Raw genomic sequence first — 18325 nt, 5'->3', positions numbered from 1 at the left:
TGTCCTAAGGTTTCCTCAAGTACTAGGAGCCGATGCTCCAGTTTACTCAAGTTTTCATTCTCTCTCTTCGCTTCTGGGCTACTAGATTCTGAGCACTATCACAAAGTACCGTTTTATATGCCTCCCATAGCACCATTGCAGACTCAACTGACCCCATATTATCTCTAAAGTATAGTTCAGTGTCTATCCAAAGCCCACGTGCCACTTCACAGTCCTGTACATCTCAAGTACCCAACCTCCACCTTCTGCCCCTCCCGATCCGACTTCCTAGGCGCCTCATCAAAAGTACAGTTTTATATGCCTCCTATAGCACCACTGCAGACTCAACTGACCCCATATTATCTCTAAAGTATAGTTCAGTGTCTATCCAAAGCCCACGTGCCACTTCACAGTCCTATACATCCCAAGTACCCAACCTCCACCTTCTGCCCCTCGTGATCTGACTTCCTAGGCACATCATCAATGGGAGTGATCCGACAACCCTCTCGCTAAGTAATCCGCCTGTTGTATAGTGCCCACCTCTCTAGCAGGGGTGAAAAGATAATCCAGTCTGGAAAACACCCTATGAGCCCCTGAAAAGTAGGAATATTTTCTTTCTGCTGGATGGGCCCTGCTCCACAGGCCTGACAACCCCAAAGCTGTAGCAAACTCATTGAGTGGGGTAGTAGGGCATAAAGATTTAGTCGTCCCGGATCGATCCATATCCGCCTCCATAACATCATTAAAATCTCCTCCCAGAACATGGAGCGGGGAATTTACCCCTAACAGGATCTTTGCCAATTCTTCCAGTAGGGGGGCCTGGATCCTAGGCGGGACATACGCACTCAACAACATAACCTCCTTTTGTCCCCAGAACCCTTTCACTCCTACATATCTGCTTTCAGAGTCTGACCATTGACGGGTGATGCGGTATGGGGGGGACCTAAGAATCAAGATTGCCACTCCTCTGGATTCAGATGTCTATCCTGGATGTGCCAGCGTGACATAAGGCCCTCTGCCTAGAAAAGTGCACTTTGTGCCCTTAAGATGCCTTTTTATATACTGGGACACTAAGCACTGTTTAACCTTGTCTCCCAGTCTGTTCACATTCCAGGAGAGGACCGTAAGGCCCTGTTCACCCCCCAGGGGAAGCACTGTGCTGTTACTCATGGGGGCCATTTAAAACTACAAACAATAACAAAGCAATTCCTCCTCTGCCAGGGCCCCAAGGAGTGTAAAGGGGGAGCTCGAGAACCAACTTTCCTATGAATAAACTGACCAACTGTCTGTGGGATAACTCTGTGAGGCTGTAACCAAAAAAGAACAAACCCCCCCTTGAATAAAACCCTGACCCACCTCCCTCTCCACCTCCACCGGCCCCTGTGAGTATTCATCCCCTTACACCAGCTCAACAGAAGTCAAGAGGTCTGTAGCCCCCCCGCCCCTTTCTCCCTCATCAACACTTCGAATTAAGAAACTCAGTTAGGGGGGTCTCCCACTACAATGAGCGGAGACCCCACAGAGCAGCACACAGTGCACAGAGGTCTCGCTGCCCCCCCAGAGAGAGCCCAATAGTCATATGTGAGGTCTCTATCAAACGAGGGAAGGTGAAGAAACTGGTCCATAATCTTCCGGCCTCTACTCCTAATGTTGCCTCTCTGGATTTATGGGCCCCCGGGGCTTCTTTTTCAGTCTCTAAATTATCAATGACCTCTAGCAGTGGATGAGGAGACTCCCTGTCCAGTTCCAAGCGGCTCTATGGTGTGATAGAATCCATATCTTCTCTCCTGTCTCTCTTCCGGATACTCATGCTGCAGCTCCCTTCCGAATCAGTTGAATCTGCTCCCCTCGCGTTCCGTCGGGGAAGCCGCCACAGCGTGTCTCCTACACCGCTCTGCCTTCTCCGTCCCCTATGTCTAGGGAGAGACCACTCCTTTGGCCTCGCTCCCTCCTTCTCCTGGAACCCGTCATCAGTACCTTCAATTTGGCAGGGAAGAGGAGCATGTACTGGAGCTGAAGACCGCGAATCTTGGCCTTTACAGAGTCAAAGGTGCAGCTTGCTTCTGAACTTCTCTGGTATAGTCTGGGAAGACCAGGATCTTAGAGTTTTCATACCGGACCTCCCCCAGTCTACGTACCTCTGTTAGGCTCATGTCATGGTCTTGGTAGTTTAAAAACCGGGCAATCACTGGTCTGGGGGATGCCCCTGGAGGGGGCTCCCCCCCCAGTGACCTATGGGCTCGCTTAGTCACAAAACAAGTAGAGAACTTTTCAGGAGGAAGGACTCTCCAGAGCCATGTATCCAAAAACAAGTTCATATCTGTCCCTTCGAGTCCCTCCGCAAAACCTACAAATCGTAGATTGTTTCTCCGTGCTAGGTTTTCTGCGTCTTCCAGCCACCACACAACATCCATATTAAGGACTCTGGTCTCTGACATCTCTTTTCGCAGGTCTCTGATGGTGTCTTCAAGATCCGAGATTCATCTGACTCTTCCTCAACTGTAAAAGATCTCCTAGACTCTTTTGATCTCCACTCCCTAGTCTCGGAAGGGCTTCTGTTTGTCTTTCTACTAGCTTTCCTTCCTTCTCTCTCGCTGTCCTGTGTAATTGTAATTGCAGGAAACAATTTGATCCCCTGTAAAGTCTCAGTTCTCCAAAATTTCTGATCACTGTCCCATCTAGCCTCCGCTAGTGTCTTTTCCACCTTCCTCATCCTTCTCTCAAACGTCTGTTGCTGTTGCTGTCTAGGTACTAATTCCCAGATCTTTAATGCCTCGAATTGTGCTGATCTCGGAGGAGGTTTCAAGTCATATAGCACCCTCTTCAAATTCTCTAAGCTCCTCTTCAATTACAATGTAAGCTGGTGTACCTTCTGGAGGTGCAATATTCCGTACACTCGTTGTAATGTACGCATCTCCCATTAAGGCACTCTTTTAAGCTTTGAACATTTTAATTTTTGCGACCTTTATGTTATTCTAAATCAAATCAGGAAGTGACTTTTAATCCCAGAATCCTCTTCACCAATCTTCTCAACCAATTCATGGTTGTCCACCAATCCATCTGCGACCCTTCTCACTAGCCACCCTATCTCAGCGCGGCTCCAATGACATCACACTCACACATACTGTCTTGCGGCTTGTCCTCCTACCCACCATATTCACATGAAACTAATGCATTATTGCGAGCACTAAACAAAATTTGTCCGTTTACTACAGGTAACACAATTGCTTCAGAAACCTTACAGATTTTTGACTGACGGCGTTTTGCTCTAGCAGCTACTCCTTCTTTCTCAGTTTCCCTGGTTCGCAAGCAAAATTTGACCCACAAATTTCACTCTCAACTGATCAGTGAGCCGGTCCTGGTGCACATAAAACTCACCAGATCTCAGTCGAAAAAATATTTTGCTCACTTTGACTCACACTCTGACTTGTCAACCACGCCCGATCGACCGATTAAACCAGACAAATCATGACAAAAACCAAGTGTCTCATACACTTTTCAATGTACTCCGGAGTCTTAGAGCACACAGGGTCCATATACCAACAACCACGTGGACAAAGTTTAAGCACAAAGCGCCACACACATGTGAAGTTCAACGACTTCCCTACTTTCATACATTGGAGTATGCACACTCTTTCTACAACTTCATTTGGAGTACACAAACTCCCTAAACCCTCACAAACATCACAAGTCACCTTCGATTTGCATAAGCTGTGCAAACGCATAACCTACTTCATTCACACTATCACTAGAATGCTGGGAACATCCTCAAACAATCATTGACAAACTCCAAGGTTCTGGGAAAGTCATTCTAAGTACTTAGGGGCACATTTTCTCTTCACTTTGTACCATCAAATCTGAAAAATCCAAGCTTTCACCAATTTCTCTCACTAAATCTGTGGATTACTTTGCTCTCTGTAGGAGACTGACCATTACCCGACTACCATATCTGGGAAACCTGCTATTTCTCGCTTACCATCTGTGGAGCCAAATATTCTTCTACCTATCCCTGAACTTTATGATGGGCACTAAAAGAGACAAACCATGTACCAGCCTTTATGAAGGAGACTAACCATCACACTCTGCTACCATATCTGTTAGCATGTCAGACCTTATTTGGTTAATTGACATTCATTTATAATGGGACATGTTTGTAGGTCGATGGGCCTTTTGACTGCGCTTAGAGTATTTCCCACCACTAGACCCCGTACCAACACAAATCAATAGTAATAACAATCAATAGCATAGTGTTGGAAAATGGGTTATTGGTAGGGCAGGTAGGTACCTACACCTAGCAACAAGCCACTAACCTCCACATAGGTACAGTTAGGTCTCAGTAAATTAATCCCAGCTCAACCCTTGGTAGCTTTGCAACGAGCGTCAAGGCTTAACTTAGGAGACAAAGTGTAAAGCATTCAAATATCACAAAACAGTAATTAAATAAAACACAGGAAACAGTTTAAAAATCCAAAACCAATTTATAAAAATAGTTTATATTTTTATCTTTAAAATGACACAAAAACGATTACAATCGGTTCAGGGGAACCGGAGATATGAATTTTTAAAGAATTATTACTTTTCTAGCGCTTAGAAACCAAAAGCGCCAATCGGGTCATCTGGTTGCACCTCGACCGGGGCAAAGTCAAACTTTCAGGCCGACCGCGATGGAGCCCTGCTCGGCTACAGGTCGCGGGAGGCCTCGGTTAAAAAGTTACCTTCTGACTTAGTCTTTATTTTGAAGTTTTTCTTCACCGGGACAAACCTGCCAGTTGAATCTGACCTCCTGGAGCCCTTGTCCGGATACGCGATGTGGGTTTCCTCGGTGGAGACTTTTACCTTCGGACTTAGTCGTTTTTTCGAGATGAAAATCCTTCGACCGGGGTAAACCTGGATCTTGATCCGACGTCCATGGAGCCCTTCTCGGATACGATGGCTGGGAGGTCCCGGTCAACTTTTTACGTTCGGACTTAGTCTCTTTTTTGGATGTTTTTCTTTACCGGGACGAACCACGAAGTCAGGCCGGGTCGCGGTTGAGGCAAGCCGGCTAGAATTTCCGCGGCGGGTCGGTCCCTCTCTGGAGCTTTTTTCCAAACATTCTCAAATCTTTTCCAAACTTCTGGGGCTTCACCCAGATGTTCTTTTAAGGTTCTTTTGGGGTCCACAGCTCACCCCAAGGGTCCAGAAGTTCTGTGATGGTCCTTGGGGGGTGCGGACTTCAACTCCCAGAATGCACCTGGCGCAAACTCCTTTTTGGCCACTGGACAGTGGTCAGCTGGTCGCTTTCTTCAGGATTTGGTGCAGGGGACTCTGGTTTAGCAATTTTTCACCTGTAGCAAACAGGGAGTCCCTCCTTGAACCAGTTGAAGCCAGGCAAAGTCCTTCTTGTGGTGAAGCCCAAGTGTGCAGCTGGTGCAGTCCTTCTGAGTGCAGGTTCCAGGTGCAGGCCAGGGGTCCAGCAGGGCAGTCCTTCTTCTTCTTTAGTTCCTTTCTTGTTGAATTCTGGAGGGGATCTGAGGCGTGGGTGCAGGTCTGCCAGTTTTATCCTTGCTCCTGGGTGAAAAGCAGGGGGGGCCTGGTTCTCCAATCAGGGACAGGGTCATCCCCCTGTGATGACCACTTCCTGGGAAGTGTGGCAAAAATCCATCCCAGAAGGCAACAGTCTCTAAAAATCCAACATGGATGAATCTGATTTTTGGAGGTTACATCTGGCTGAGCCCACCCAATGGTGTGGCTAAAAATCATAAACACACCCCTCTCCTGCCCTCTCCTAATCTAATCAAGGGGGCACCTAATTGTGTGGGGTTGCAGGATGTGGGGGTGTTGCTGGGTGCTCCAAATGTCCTTCTCTGCCTTTGAAGACCAGTTTGGCAGCCCTCCCCCTTCCTGCCTCACCATCTGCTGAGGGGAGATTCTCTCCCCCAAGCACATTCCTTTGTGTGAAGCCAGGCCACTTCACACCTAATCAAGGCAGCCTGGCAGAAGCTGCTGCAGGCTGGCCAATCAGAGCACAGCAGCAAAAACAATGCAGAGCTGAAATTGGCATCTTTTTAGGTAAAGGCTAAACTTTTTACCTGAACAAGTTATATTAAATCCAACAACTGGAAGTTGTGGGATTTATTACAACAATTCATTTGATACCAAATTCTTGGTATGTAACATTTAAGGAGACTTTAAAATTTAAAATAAAGTCTGCCCATTCTAGCCTATGAAGGCCATTTACTTCAATGAGGGAAAAACGAATTTGGCTGTTTTTACCTCACCAGGGCTTATAAATCTATTTTTATAAAGTCCCTGCTTATAGTTACATGGCACCCAGCCCTAGGGGCACATAGGGCACACCTTAGGGGTGACTTATATGTAAAAATAAGGTAGTTTAAGACTTTGGAAGTACTTTTAATTCCAAAGTCGAATTTGCATATAACTTTAATTTAAAAGCAGCCAGCAAGACAGGCTTGCTTTTAAAATGACACTGGGCACCTCAGCAGTGCACCTAGGTGTGCACCACCTATGCTGTGGTCCCTAAACCTACATGCCCTACCATATACTAGGGACTTATAGGTAGGTTAACTTAGCCAATTATAATTAGCCTAATTTGCATATCCATTTTACACAGAGCACAGGCCGTGGGACTGGTTAGCAGTACCCAGGGCACCTTTAAAGTCAGGAAAACACCAGCAAAAAGTGGAAAATGGGGGCAAAAAGTTATGGGGCCTCTGCAATCAGCCCTGTTTTCTCACACATAGACAATCATAAGAGTCGGTAATTTACACACCATGAACTCTCTGCCATGAATAACCACACCTTTATGTAAAGGTTAGAATGTTTAATTCCCTATATCAACAATGCTAAAGTCACATAACTTAGCCTCAAAATCAAATGATAAGCAAACAGAAACAATACTGGCTGCCCAAATCTCTTAAATCAAGGCTTGGACCATTATGCAATCTAAGGTTACAGTACAAATCAATAGCAAGAATAACTGCGGAAAAGAAATGGCATACATTTAGATTCAGCAAAGAAAAGACATTACCTGTTATTACATGTAGCGACCATCATCCCTGAGTACCCTAACTAACATTCAAATTAGAATAGCAGGTTTGGGCTTCATGTAAAACACTTTAGTCACACAAATTTGGAAAAACATCTAACTATGGCTCTGTCAAAATTAGCGGTTGGCACTTAGGGGCAAAAGCAAATAAACATAACAATCAATAACATTGTCTTGTACCTTGCCTCAGTATGGTTCAGCAAGCTGTGACAGTCTTTATCAATTGGACATCCGTTCGGTCAGCAAAGCATCAGAATTCAGCATTAAAGTTCAGGAAAACAAAGTCTCTTCATGCAATTCGGAAAAAGTAACAGCAAAGCATTCAGGACGGTTAAGAAAGAAAGGGCGACAATGGGGAACGGTGTATCTCCTCCTGGTGCAGTCTGACTAAGTGAGATTCCCTAAAACTACTTCCCTCATTGCTATTGGTCAAGGAATCGTACATTTACTTTTAGTCCAATGAAAGTAGAACCCCAAATCTAAGATTTTACTAGTCTCCTGTTCACATGTCAATTATTGGCTCTTCTTCTCCTATTCCTGTCGTTGGGCTTGTCAGGTAACGCATTTTTATCAGCTTATCCTCTAGTCAGTGCATCTATTGTTTGCTCCTGGGAAGGTCGTCTTTACACACACTAAGTTATACAATGTATCCCTAGCTAGTACAGCATTTTCTAGCAAGCTGTTCTCATGGGAAAGAATTTCAGCTACCAGCATTTGGTCAATGCAATGGAAAATCACAATTTAATTCTCTAAGCAGCCATTTTATAAATCGCCTAAGAAATGCAGCTTGACGTGAGGCCGTGCAACTAGGCCCAAGACCTCACTAAAGTAAGGCCTACAATTAATAAAGCATATACAGTATATAATACATGACCATTAATGTGACATACTACTACAATAATCCAAACATGAACTCAACATTTTACATTAATAAGCTGTTAATGAGTACACTTCGTGAATATTGATGGTCACTAAATCTGTCACTCAAGTAGGCACAATTTCAAATGCATGCATTATTTTTCTACATTAACTCATTTTCTATGCAAATTCAACATTCTGTATACATAATCATTAGTAAAAAATCAGCATTAACAGCTGTGTGTGAAGGGGTACTTAATTTCAGTACATTCTTATAGCATAGAAAGATTAGATTTGGTAAGGATGGTTCTCCAAGTGAGCACACTCACTACTGAGATGGTGAGCAACCTGAAAGTCTATGCCTTTATGTGTAGATTAGTAAAGTACAACCATCTATCTCACTGGGCGCCTTTTGGCACCAAACAAAGCCAATGCAAAGAGGCGACAGAGATAGAGCACTAGCTATATAATAGAGAATGCCTGAATGACGATAATAAAGAGCCTTGTTTTTAGAGTCATTTTAAAGTTGAGAAGGTAATTTTCATCACTCAGGTGTGCGACCAGCAGTTTTCATGGTGTCACAATGAGGGCCCTGACAGATCTGCCATCCCATTTAACTTATCTCAGCACAATTTCAAGTCAGGTTTCTATAGTGAAAATTTCTGGTCAAGGCATTTAGCTTGACCAGGGTGAAATATTATATGCAATAAACTGAACGATTAAGTACCAGATGTATCAAAGGGTTTTACCTATTCGGTGTCTATTCTGTGTCTATGGGAAAATATGTTCATACATATGGCCCTAAGTCATCTTGTTTTAAAAGGAAGCAGTAGTGCATTTGGTGCTTGACAGAAATGTAGTCATATCTATCCGGATCAAAGGTCACTGCAGCACTTGTGTTTTGAGTATGCTACCCACAAGTATGGCATTCCAGATCCAGGAAATCAAAAGCTTTGAATCACCCCAGGATCAACTGAGTTTGTGTTTTTTCAGAGGTCCATAAAATTAGTTAAATCAAGTTGGATACCAGTAACATCTTATCTGACATTGTATAAAGTTACCTCCCAAAAAGCGCAAACATCAAATGAAAAGCACAATCTGTGTGAGCTGCAACTTAGGTCTTACTCCAAGCTCTTCGAAAATTCTTAAAAGCATAGTATTTAAGACAAAATGGCCCAAGGTGCTTCTCATCACACGTCTGTGATAATGGATTGAGAGCAATGCATTACCGTTGTGGGGAGTTGGCTGCTGACCAAGCATTTTAAGACAGGATGGGGTCATAGAGGCATCCATCTACAAATGACTGGCTGACATACCTACACTAGGAATTGTCTTACACATTGGTTCACAGGGGAAGTTAACATTCAAGAACATTAAAGCATCATTTATGATTTCCTGTGACAGTAAACAGTTGCTTTTTTCAAAATGTATATACAATTTACACATTTGCCTGTAATTCTTGAGCCTTGAATAAATAAGCAAAACCTTTGGATTTATTTCACGTTAAGTGGTATTATTTTACAAACGAGGCACATTCATACCACATCCCTCACAATTTGAAGAATGCCATAATTATGAATCAACACAATAGGACCAAACAACTATTTACATTTTTAGACCCTCACATGCACACCACTCAGGCTGACCCATGTAGGCAATTTTCTACCTTTGCACACACACACAAGTGAACTGGTCATCCTGCAATCAAATGGGCACATTGCCTACTATCTCAGCACTCACTCACAACTGACTGATAATGTATGTAGAAATGTTAATGAAGACTTTATAGCAATACTTATAGTATTGCATACCTAATTTTGACATGAAAAAATATAGCAACAAAAAAGAAAGATGGACGGAGTGCTGAAACTTTTCAAACACCCCCAGTCACTGATCTGCTTTTAATCCATCCTTCTTTTGCTCACCATGCCATCCCAGTTTGGACCCAGCCATATGCAAATCAGTCTTGACACTGTTCCCCATGGGAACAATCCAGCTTGAACTGCCAGGCCAGGTCCTCCCTGGAGCGTAAACAAGCATCCTGGGACCGGTTTCAGGGTATCACCCTTCATCAGCCAGGCTAGCTTGAATGCAGTGGCACAGTGAGCATGGGGCCCATGTCTGGGCATTCCCTTCCCCTAACTGCCATGGTTTATTTGCTGTTCTCAAAGAAATTACAGAGGAAGCCTTGGCTATTTGTTACCTTGAAGGCTCTACCTGCTCACTAGCTGGAGGCTCGACAACCATGAGTCTTTCCATTGTTCATCATAACATCTTTGTTCCGTCACCTCAGAATACATTAGGGCAGAAATTTAATATATTCAAATTAGGGGATAATGCTAACATGGTAGGTTTATGCGATATGCGGGCACCCCTATCATGCAGATTATCCAATAAATAGAGAGCCCATAGGTTTAAAGGTCCCAAATGTTTTAATGTTTCCAAGTTATTTTGACAGACACAGCACAGGATTCCACTCCATTACACCATGGGCAAACTTGATTCCTTGATGGCAAACTTTTCAAAAGATTTTTGTTTTTAAAAAACAAGTTCCCAAAGTGTGAGTTTATTTTTGAAAAACAAAAATCTAATGACTCTGGGAGTCATTATATTTTCCCTGTATCTTACTACCAGGTTTTACCCTAAATGGGGTTGATGGTGTAAAGTCCATCCTCTAACAACCCCTACTCAATTGGGCCACCAGCAGAAGTATTCCGTCAAGGAGTTGTGAGAGAAGGAATGGAACTATTATTAATTGAACTAAAAGTTAATAGAATATGAATCAATATTACCAGTAAGTCAGAGAAAAAGATAGAGTATCAATTACACAGATGAAAATAAACTTACCGAGAGATTTCAATCACTGACTTTATTAACACACTGAATAAACATAGATATGTCTATAGACATAGACATTTTGTTACCTCCTTTCTTATGACCTAGGGACCAATCATTTCAGTATCAGTATTGTACTCTTTGTTACATAGAATCCCTCTTTAGGCCATCTGGAATGATCTATCTGGAGGCTACTCTGTCAAACACTTTCTGCAATTCTTCATAGACCTCACTCCTTTTCACTCATCCACCTTTAGATCGTTTTGCTAAGTTTCAGTCCCTCTGCCCTCAGATCCACCCCACGGAGTACTGTGCCAGCAAAAGACAGTGTCTACCTTCACTTAGAGGTCAGGGTGTAACAGTCTCGGCATATTAGTCATCTTGCATGCTCTGATTTTTAAGCAAATACCTACCAGCCTGTATGTGGGCTAAACAGGTGGGGGTTTGCAGAGTTGACAGCATAAGAAGCACGAACAAGAACCATTTACAAAAGAGACATCCTAATAGATGTGGCACAGAATCACATAGGTGTCCTGCTCCCAGTCTTCTTCCCTCTCCTCCAGGCCATTCTATGCTTTCTGGTCCTTCTCCTGGTCCTTTTTCCAAGTTCTCCTTTTCTGGGTTGTTTCGTTCTACTGATCTTCATATTGGTCCTGGTTCAACTAGTTCTGGTCACCCTGGTACTGGTTTCCTGAACCTGGTGTTTCTGGGTGTAGTCTTTTCTGACCCTCTTCTTCCTATCCCTGCTCCTTGCCCTTCCTTGTATTATACATTCCTGGGCCTCCTGATATTGGTACTACTGATCCTCACCATGATCCTGCTGGTCTGCTGGGTCCTTCTCCAGCCAACCCTGTTGTCCCGGTTCTCCTGAATCTGGCACTCCTGGTTTTCCTGGTTTTGGTCATGCTGATTCTCCTTTCCTTGACCCCTGTCTGCATGGCCCATCTGGTACTGCATCTACAGGTCATGGTCTTCCTTATTAGGTACTGTTAGGCCGGGCCTTTTCATGTTGGGCCTGGGCTGGTCCCATTGATCCTTGTGGCTCTTGTCTCCTGGTCCCCTTGAACCTTGCCAGCCTGATCCTGATACCCCAATCCTAGTTCCCTTGGTTGTGACGCTTCTGATCCACCTAGCCCTGTTCCTGGTCCTACTTATTCTGATCCTTCTAGTCAACCTAATCCTCCTCTATCTGGTCCCTGAATCTTAATGGCCATAGTCCTCCTTTTTCTCCCCTGACTAGTTCAAGCAATCCGGTTCCGAGCCACATGGCTTGGTTATCCTGGCTCTCCTTGTTCTCTTTTCCCCCTCATCCTGGTTTGTTTTTGTTCTAGTATGCCAGGTCCTGATACTCCAGGGTCTCCGTGACTTGATCTTTCTATTTCCTTTGGTTGTGGTCCCAATGGTCCACTTTGTCCTGGTCCTCTTGGCTCTTCTCCTGCTGGCTCTGACTGACTGACCATCTCCTGCTTATTTTCCAGACCCTGTTCTCCTAGTCTACCTCACTCTGTGTGGTTTGCCTCACACTTGTCTTCCTAATCCTAGTCCTCATAGTCTGTCTTCTCTTCCTGGTGTTGTGCCCACTAAATGTAATATTTTTGTTTATGGTACTCTTTGTTTGGGTCTTTGTGTGCCCAGTCCCCTTGTTTATGGTCCTTGGAATGTCTATGCTGGTCCTTCTAGGCCCACTCCTCCTAGCTCTTCGTCTTCCTTTCTGATTCTCTTGCCCCCTTGTCCTCTGACTTGGTAATTCTGATCCTTTTCACCTTGCTTATCCAATTCCTAGTACATTAGTTCCTGCTGGTCCTCTCGGTCCACCTAGCCTCTCGTGATCTGATCTTCATAGGCCTTGCCCTCTTAGACCCTGTCTTGCTGGCTTGGATTTACCTGGTCCTCCTAGCCATGCGCCTTGTCATCATTATCTTCATGGCACTGCAACCAATGATCTGGGCTTTCTTAGTCCAGGTTTTCTTTGTCCTGTGAGTCTGAACCTAACAGACCTTCTGATCCTAGTGCAAATGGGCCTGGACTTCCTGGTCTTTTATATCTCTAGTCATATGAAGCTACGGGTATCTAATTCCTGATAGTTTTGGTCAATTTGGGATCCCTTGGTACTCCTTGATCTGATCTCTGTGGTCTGGGCCCTCCTGGCTTTGGTCCTTCTTTACTGGTCCTCTTTGGTCTGCAGACCTGGGTCCTCTACTCCTGGCCATCCTGGTCTCTCTGGTCTTGATTGGTGTGCTGAGGCCTGCCTACCCCTCCTCGTTCTTACGGTTCATGACCTTCTGTTCCTTCTACCCCTGCTACTTCTGTTCCTTCAGGCCCTTTCCACTGGGTCCAGATCCTCCTATCCCTTATCCTCCTGGTCCTCCCAATCTTAGTGACCCTGGTTTTGGTACCTCTAGTCCTGTTTTTTTGTCCTGTTCCTCATTGTGTATTTGTTACTGTTCTCCTTTGGCATTGGTAATCCTGATTCTCATACATTACGTCTCATTAGTCCTGGCTCATCTTGTCTTAGTCTGCATGCCTCTGTCCATCCTACTGGTTTACCTCCTGGCCCTTTTTCTCCTGCTTGTCATCATTCTCCTCCTGCTGTTCCTACTCCTTTTCTTCCCCAGACTCCCCTCCACCATGACCATATTGAAGTATAGCCTTCAAGCCGGTTTTGATTTTGGACCTCAAAACTGTCAAATAAATGATGGCTCAGTACAGAGAGGACCTTGCCAACTTAAAATACTGCCTAGCAAGTTAATAATCGAAAGTACAATTCCCAAGATACATGTCAGTGTGGCTGAAGGGGCCACTCATTACATTGAGCCAATAGGTATATATGCCTGAAACCCACTCTGCTTCATGAATATTATGAAACATCATGTTTAAAAACAGGCAGCTGAGAGAACTCCTCCTGTGAATTACCCAGATGCATTACTTACTGGCCCCCTGCTTTTACTTCCCCATTTCTCAGAAACCCCATTACGGTGTCTTGATCAATTTACCTCCTGCAAGTGTCCCAATGCACTGTGCCCCCAGGTCTACTGTACATGTTCCTCCCTATGGGGCCCAGATACCACCTATCTCTTTGCAGTCCATGTGTGCTGCTGCTTATTGACTGCTGCTGTTTTGCCAGGTCTGAAATACTACCAAGAATAATCCTTCCTAAAAAAGACTCCTAAAGCTAGCAAAAAGTCTTCTATTAGAAGCCCAAAAGAGCCGAGCCCTCAGAAATCATCAAAAAGAGGACAATTGACAATTAAAAATGTATTCTCATGAGTGAATAAAACATCTACTTAACATGCTTTAAATCATACTCGATATTCTTTATAGACAGCCAAATATTGCTAGACTGCAATGTAAAATACCTGTGTGCCATATCCAGAATCACCTGAAACAGAAGTTCGAGTCCTATATTTCTTATTTGAATATTAAAATAGCATACATTTTAATTCAAAATTGATTTACTGTTTTTACCTCTATAAACTGCTTAGTTTAATTCATCTATTTACCTTTGTACAAACTACTGTACATTTGCAAAGGCACTTCACACATGTTGCATCTCCATCATAAGATGGCCACCACCCTACTTTTGCCTGTGGCCCCTTTTTGCTTCATGGCTGGCTAATTAAAGACTACTTTCACATTATTTTTCTGGCCGCCAGCATAGCTTCCAAGTTTTCTTTCACTGACATGTGACATTTTCACATTTGCAGTGTTCTTTTGTGTGACTTTTCTCTGTGTTATGTGTAACACTGAGCAACACTTTCTTGCAAGACAAATAAAGCATTTATGTCCATGTTATAAGGTTAATGTTAGAAACAATCTACTGTTGTGCATCATATGGGTGTAAAAATGCTGTAAATAGTTCTCAACTCATTTAGTATAGTAGTAACAATGTATCTTTGTTAGAGTACTTAGTAAAAGGTTGCATACTTGCGCATTCACTGCAAAAATAATATGACATGGTCTTCTTGCCATGGTAGACTAATAGAAGGAAAAGGGTCTATGTTTGTGTAGTCAATGCATCAAGCAAAGAAAGGAATGTAAAGTCAGAGTCCAGAACCAAAGAAACACAAGGGCCCTGAATTCAGGGCTGCTGAATACCCACAGAACACAGATGACTGAAAGGAACAGTTACAGAACGAACACTGTAAACGCAAAAAGGAACAAATACATATTTTATTTGTCATGGTTTGTAAGAAAAAATGTGTTTTTGTTACCTATTTTTGTAAACATACAGCTCGATAGATTTTTTTGATAGATTTATTTGGGACACTCAGTGGGCTATTTCGTTTTCACAAGTAGTAATCTATACACAACAGACCTGTGGAAACTTTTTTCTGGAGGCATCTTTTGCTTGCGGGAGAATAGTCAGCAAAACAATAGTCTGGTGCCAGGATAGTGATGGTTTGGACTCTGGCAGGTACAGCACTGCCCCACTTAAAGCCATTCTCAGACACTGGGGTTCCAGTGGACTGGGCTGCAAAAGTATGTGGAAAACGGACTCTAGTTACTAGTGTGATTGCTGGCTGAAATCCTCCAGTGCAGCCAGGCCAGCTCTCATGACCTCTCGTTGGGTGATAGAACAGGTTAGTGTGCATCTGGCCCCTTTCTTAGGACTGGCACAGGGGGGAGCAGTGTCTCAATAGGACAGGGGGTTTCCAACATTTTCAGAAATAAGAGCTACCCATATTTGTTAGACCTGGCAGCTTTTTGGCGTGTCTCCCCTGTCTTTCTGCCTTCTGACCCCCTGGTTTTGGACTCTGTTTTTACTGGTTTATTGTCTCTGCACACTTTACCACTGCTAATCAATGCCAAAGTGCAAGTGCTCCCCTTATAAATTGTACTGTGGATTGTTTATCCATAATTGGCATATTTGATTTACTAATAAGTCCCTTGTACACTAGAGGTGCTTAGGGCCTGTAAATCAAATGCTACTAGTGGGCCTGCAGCACTTGTTGTGCCACCCTCATTAATAGCCCTATAAACATGGCTCAGACCTGCCATTGCAGCATCTCTGTGTGCAGTTTTAAACTGCCAATTCGGCTTGGCAAGTGTATCCACTTGCCAGGCCTAAACCTTCCCTTTTACTACATGTAAGGCACCCCTAAGGTAGGCCCTAGGTAGCCCCATGAGCAGGGTGCAGTGTATGTTTAAGGTAAGACATATACTAGTATGTTTTATATGTCCTAACAGTGAAATACTGCCAAATTTGGTTTTCACTGTGCAAGGCCTATCTCTTTCATAGGTTAACATGGGGGCCCGCCTTTAAATTTCCTTAAAGCGTAGATTCCTTTTCAGAGCAGATATAAAGGTGGAGTTTAGGGTCTCTGAACTCACAATTTAAAAATACATCTTTTAGTGAAGTTTTTTTTAAAATCGTCTGTTTGAAAATGCCACTTTTAGAAAGTAGGCATTTTCTTGCTTAAACCATTCTGTGACTCTGCCTGCGTGTGGATTGTCTGTTTGGGTCAGTTTGACAATTGGGCAGTTTTACACCTCTCTCTATACAGTGACACAAAGGGGGTTGGGGTGTAGCCTGCATATCCTGATGAGCCATCTGAGCTAGAGGGGAGGGAGGAGTGGTCGTTCACACCTGAAAGGACTGTGCATGCCCTCACACAATGCAGTATCCAACCCCCTGGTGTGTGTCTGGGGCCTGGCCTGGACAAGGAAGAATCTCACACACACTTAAGACTTTGCTTTGAAGTTTGCTCACTTCAAAGGCAGAAAGGGGTATAAGAAGAAGACCCAAAACCCCAGACTGTTAGAATCCTTCTGGAATCAAGAGGGACCTCTTCAAAGAGAAGAGGTGAAGAGCTGGAGGAGGAGTACTATCCCTTTGCTGTGTTGCTTTGTTGGACTGGCCTGCAGTTGCTGCTTCTGCCTGAAAAGAGTGCAAAGGGTAAAGTCTGCTGTGTATCCTGTTTGAAAGAGTTCTCCAAGGGCTTGAAGTAGAGCTTGAAGTCACAGGGACACCGAAGACTTCAGTTTCCTCAATCTGCAGCACTGGAAATTGAGTGTTCTGTGCTGCACAATATGAAAAACCACAGCAACGCCACCTATGAAGCCGCTGGCCTGCACCGTGAGCTGCGGACGCCGCACGGGGCCGCACTGCTCCGCTTCGTGACCCTGGTCTCACCGACGCTGTCATCAGACGACTTCATCAAGCCTCTGCTCGCACCGTGACCTGTGGGCCCCGCACTCCAGCAGCTTGCGCCTCCCCGATGCTGCCTTTACCTGCTGACACCCGCGCCGCTGCCTGCACAGTGGCCTGCGGACACTGCTCGTGAGGCGCACAAAGCACTGTCTCATCCGGCACTGCAGCCCCAGTCCTCCAACACCAGCACCATTGACTCCATTGTCGTCACCAGGCATCCCTGCCTGCACCATAGCCTGTGGACACCGCTCGTGAGGGTCACAAAGCACCACCCTGCAACGCTGACTTAGGCCTACTGACGATAGCATTTCCGCAAGATGACGACGCTGCCTGCACCATGACCTCTGGACACCGGACGTTGCACCGCCCTGCTTCCCACCGCAGCCCTGGTCTCACCAATGCCGCTGGATGCCGTCACCGAGCTGCTGCCTGCACGTGACCTGTGGGCACCACACGTAGCATTGTCCCACTTCGCACTGCAGCACCGACACCTGACTTCATCAGCTCGGAGTTCGATCTGCAATGCGTCTGAACTTCAAGGGCCTGAGAACTCCTGCTCTCAGGAGCTCACCGCAAGGATCACAATGCCCTGCAAATCCAAGGTACTGTTAACAGGTCTTCCTGACACCGTAACTGGCCTGCGACACCGCCGCCGGCCTGAACTGTTGGTTTTGTTGATCACAATGCTGTGATAGCCCCAGGTGGAGCTATCAACTTCAAGGAACTGTATTTTTCAGAGAAATCTTACAAAATTTTAATCTTTAGCACTGTATGTTGGATTTTTATCGTTTTGGTCTTGTTTTACACAGATAAATATTGGCTATTTTTCTAAAACTGGTGTGATGTCCTTTTGTAGTGTTTTCACTGTATTACTGTGTGTTATGTGCAAATGCTTTACACATTGCTTCTGAGATAAGCCTGACTACTCATGCCAAGCTACCAAGGGGGCGAGCAGAGGTTATCTGAGTGGGTATCTCCCTTATCCTGACTAGAATAAGGGTCCCTACTTGGACAGGGTGCAAACCGACTGCCAACTAGAAACCCCCAATTCTAACAATATTCAATACAAATCATCCTGAGCTACTAATAATATTGGTGCCATACACATATGAAAATATTATATTAGTGGTCATCCTATGCAAGATTTCCTCAGTGAAGGATTACCAGCAGTAATTTAAAAGCAACATCTACAATTCTGAATGCCCTTACCGGTGTAATACATAACAGCCACAGCTGCAATGACCCTGGCACCAACGTAATAATACCAAGCTAATAATATTAGCCATAAACCGCCAAATACATGATCTATCATTCACATATAGTATGGAAATTATAGGTTTTGAAAACACACACATTTTCTGCTTGAATACTCACTTTTGAATGTTGGTATACAACCAAGCTAAAGCTTCTAGTTAAGGAGGCTGAGCTGCACACAGGAGAGCTACTCACAGGTA

The 18325-nt window shown here is 44.4% G+C and overlaps 1 protein-coding gene across 1 annotated transcript in view; it reads right to left on the bottom strand.

The window, feature by feature from the left end:
* The window catches only part of DRP2 (dystrophin related protein 2), a 633012-nt gene that overhangs the window by 14238 nt on the left and 600449 nt on the right, over positions 1 to 18325 (bottom strand). The gene's annotated exons all lie outside the window — the stretch shown is intronic.

This window comes from Pleurodeles waltl, chromosome 2_1 (assembly GCF_031143425.1).
Source record: "Pleurodeles waltl isolate 20211129_DDA chromosome 2_1, aPleWal1.hap1.20221129, whole genome shotgun sequence".
NCBI classification, from domain to species: Eukaryota; Metazoa; Chordata; class Amphibia; order Caudata; family Salamandridae; genus Pleurodeles; species Pleurodeles waltl.
The sequence above is the reverse complement of the archived record's forward strand: the minus strand, read 5'-3'. Positions and strand labels throughout refer to the sequence as shown.